Here is a 4,473-nt window from a genome sequence, read left to right as displayed (position 1 = left end):
CATGTATACCTGTTCACTTTGCTCTATTTAATCATTCAATCACAATTTATAATTTCCCTTTGAATCATTCGATATTTTGCACACTAAGTGCCATTCTCAATATCTCGCACACTAAGTGCCATTCTCAATATTTCGTACACTAAGTGCCATTCTCAATATTTCGTACACTAAGTACCATATTTGATTGCCCCGCACACTAAGTGCCACATTTTGTCGATATGTCGTCAGACATTAAAATATTCACGTATATACAATTTATACGATATTAAAGCATTAGAAACATAAATTTAACAATGCTTATTGCATACGAACTTACCTCGTTCGCGGTAACGATAAATTAGATCGACGAATCCGATACTTTGTTTTTCCCTCGATATAGACTCGTACGAGGCTTAACTTGATCTAATCAATCAAATTTAACTATTACAATTCATATTCTATTCATTTTAACTCAATTTCATATTTTGGTAAAATTACTATTTTACCCTTAAAGTTTTACTTTTATTCAATTTAGTCACTGAGCTAAAAAAATGCAAATTAACTGTTTTTAACCATATTTAAGCTTAACCGAATATTCATGATATTAAAACAGCCCATAAATTACTTTATGGAAAAATTACATTTTTGCCCCTGATATTTCAACTTCTTTACAATTTAGTCCCTAAGCTCGAAAAATTAAATTCATTCAATTTTGGCCAAACCCATGCCTAGATGAATTTACTACTACTTCATAACAGCCCATAGTTTCATTTATTCACACTTTCAACCACATAATTTCAATAATTCACAATTTAATCCAAAATTGACATTTTTACCAAAATTTACTTTACAAAACATGTATATCCAACAACAATAATTTATTTTCCATCATCAACTATCAAAATACTCATGCACTCAACAATGGCAACATTCAAATACTTTAACAGTTTTGAAATCAGAGATACGGGCTAGCTAGAATACGAAGCAACGATCTCAAAAACATAAAAATTATCAAAAACCGAACACAAAACATACCTAAATCACTTCATGCAAATGCCGAAACTAAGGAAGCTTCAATGGCTTTCTTTTCTCCTCCATATTCGGCCAAGAGATAAAATTTGCATGGCCATTTTATGTTTTATTTTTATTTAATACATTTTAATATTCCATTTACCTTTTTGTCCTTTATAATAATACATAATTTCATATATGCCAAACCACCAATCTCCACTATCATAAAGTAATGGTTTAATTGATAAATAGGGACTTATACTTTAGTAAAACATGGAAAATAAACACTTAAACAATTAGAATGTAACTTTTTCATTTTACGCGATTTAGTCCTTTTTGCTTAATTAACTATCGAAACGATAAAATTTTCAACGAAACTTTAATACCATCTTTTTGCCACTCCGTAAATATTTATAAAAATATTTACGACTCGGTTTATATAAATGAGGTCCCGATACCTCATTTCCTAAACCCACTTGACCTTAGGGTCATACCACTTGAACTTAATAAATCACTTATAAAACAAATATCACAATATCAAAAACATTTTTAAAATCACAATTAACTCGTAAATATTAAATATAATATTTACAAACCTACTCGTCGAATTTGGTGGCCCCGAAACCACTATTCCGATTAACCTTAAAAATGGGCTGTTACAATTATAACCTTAATCGGTCACACCATTATCAAGTCACATGCTTATTAAATGAACCACATACCAAGGCCGAATTGCTACCACGTATATATATAGTACATATAATAATCAATCATTTCACTAGCAACTTGACCTTTAAATACCAAACCACAAACAACATGTCATAAGCATATGGATATATTTTACCCATCACTAGCCGATTATAAAGGCACATCTTTTGCTATCTCCAAACCAATTCACAAGAAAAATTACACATCCTAAATAAGTCAATATGATAACCAAATTCACATATACTTCCATCCATGCATAACCTTAGCTGAACCAACCACATGTACATCCAAAATCATCAACCATTATCAAAGCATATAATACCTACCACAATTACTATGCATTCATAGCATATAACATTATAATCAAAATGAACATAAACCATAATCAACATAACCAAATTCAAACAAAAAAGTTAAGCCATTTTCACATGGCTTAGATTACACATAACCAAAATCCAACATTTCAAAACATAATCCAGCCTATACATGCCATAGATTCAAAAGTTCACTTATAAAGATACCGAAGACAGTCGATAGTGTGATAGACTTTGCTGACGATCCCTGAGCTCGTAACTTGACTCCAAAATCTATAAAATAGAGGCACACATAAACATATACAGTAAGCTATCATAGCTTAGTAAGTAATAAGCAAATAAACAATTCAGTTAAACTAAACCAAATTATAATATCATTATCACATTTAATCTCAAACTTACAATTTCATGAATAATATATACTTTTATGCATAAATGTTACCTTGGCCGAATGCTCATATAGTTATATTAACAAAATATCAATCAACTTTTAAAGCCATAATATCATTATATAACCAAGTATACATACATCCGTATACACAAGCTCATGAATCAAAATATAACATCATATTCATACACTTATCATATGGCCGAATCTACATAATCTTTTATACACATATTCAAGAATCATTTCAATAATATTCATATTATTTATTCACAAAGCCAAATACACTTACCATATTCACATACATTCTTCCTTTACTTCATACATGATTTACAACAAATATCAAGTAACTTACCTTATTTCAAGTAGGTAGTAAACTAATTCATACCTGATCACTCTAGCTCATTTTACACATTCGATCACAACTTATCGTTGCCCAATGAACAATTCGGAATTGGATAGGACACTTGGATAATCACATATATCGCACAATGCCAACGTCCCAGACGTGGTCTTACATGTGATCACATATCGATGCTACTGTCCCAAACAGGGTCTTACTCGCACACATATATCGAAGTCACATATCGATGCCAACGTATAAAATGTGGTCTTACTCGCACACATATATCGATGCCATGGTCTTACTCGCACATTACATATCGGAATCCTATGTCATGAAATATGTATCCTAGATATTCCTAAGGTTCATTCGGGACTTTCGGACATAGTAACTCGGTCGAATCAGATTCATAAACATAGGTGCCAAACTTGTGCACATTCGGCTATTGTGTATATATATTCACATATTTCATTTCAGCATATATAGTTTTCATTTAATTAAAATTAAAAACGCCTATTTACTTATAAACTTATCACGAACGATATAAAACGGAACGGGACAACTAGTCGACAACTTTAATTATCCCCCGATCAAAATCCAATTTCTTTGGTTCTTGATCTAAACATACTCAAATTAAACTTATTCAAACATATTTTCACTCAATTAGTCCAAAAACACATAAATGGACAAATTATCATTTTACCCCTAACATTTTACACTTTTTACAATTTAGTCCAAATTGCACAAAACACAAAACATGCAAAATTTGCACACACCATGCTTAGGCCGAATATTCCTAGTGTTCATACAAGTATATACATTTCATTTATTTCATATTTTAGTCCCTCAATTTATTATTTTTGCGATTTAGTCATAATTACTCAAAATCATAAAAAATTTCAATACAAAACATGTTAATCTATCACATGTCTTTTATTTTCTACCATCAAACAACAAAAATCACAAGATTTCAACAATGACATAACTCAAAACATTTACCAAAATAAAAAATTCAAGCATGGGTCTTGTAGATAACTTAGCAACGATCTCAAAAACGTAAAAATCATCAAAAACCAAGTTAGTTACATACCTTAATCAAACCCAACAATGGCCGAATGCCCTAGCTTTCTTTTCTTTTCTTTCTTTACGTTATTCGGTCATGAGAAATAAGAATAAAACTTTGGCTTTCTAATTATGTTATAATATAACATATATTAACATTATTATTTATTTTACTTAATTAACCTTTATCATAAAATATAAAACCATTATATGTTAAGGTCATGACCGTCCATACATAAAATCAATCGTATAATTGCAACATAAATGCTTCATATTACAAAGACAACAAAAATTAGGCCTTTTCATATTTAACCATCAAATTTTCATTTTACGCGATTAAGTCATTTTATTTAATCGGACACTCAAACGAAAAAATTAAATCACGAAAATTTCACACATACAAATTTGCACATAATAAGCACAAAAAATAATTTTTAAATATTTTTTGACTCGGATTCGTGGTCCCGAAACCACAGTTCCAACTAGGGTCTAAATCAAGCTGTTACAACTATGGCAATTTTTTCTATTATTATCTTGAATATAGTTTTCTCAACATTAGGGGGAAAGATAATAAATTAGATAAATGAATTGATTAAAATGAATTATCATTATCTAGATTCTCATACAAAGCAATATGAACCGGAAGTTCAGAAAATGTTTATTTTATTATA

The 4,473-nt window shown here is 29.9% G+C and overlaps 1 long non-coding RNA gene across 1 annotated transcript; it reads right to left on the bottom strand.

The window, feature by feature from the left end:
- Positions 1-2,017: 2,017 nt before the first annotated feature.
- Positions 2,018-3,922, bottom strand: LOC107888138 (uncharacterized). Its single transcript, XR_001681295.2, has 2 exons — positions 3,831-3,922; positions 2,018-2,285 (listed from the first exon to the last, which is right to left on the bottom strand). It is a non-coding gene; the product is annotated as an uncharacterized lncRNA (long non-coding RNA).
- Between the last annotated feature and the right edge of the window lie 551 nt (positions 3,923-4,473).

The sequence above is a fragment of the Gossypium hirsutum genome, chromosome A03, assembly GCF_007990345.1.
Source record: "Gossypium hirsutum isolate 1008001.06 chromosome A03, Gossypium_hirsutum_v2.1, whole genome shotgun sequence".
In the NCBI taxonomy this organism is placed as follows: Eukaryota; Viridiplantae; Streptophyta; class Magnoliopsida; order Malvales; family Malvaceae; genus Gossypium; species Gossypium hirsutum.
Note: the sequence above shows the minus strand (reverse complement) of the source record. Positions and strands in the feature narration are given on the sequence as shown.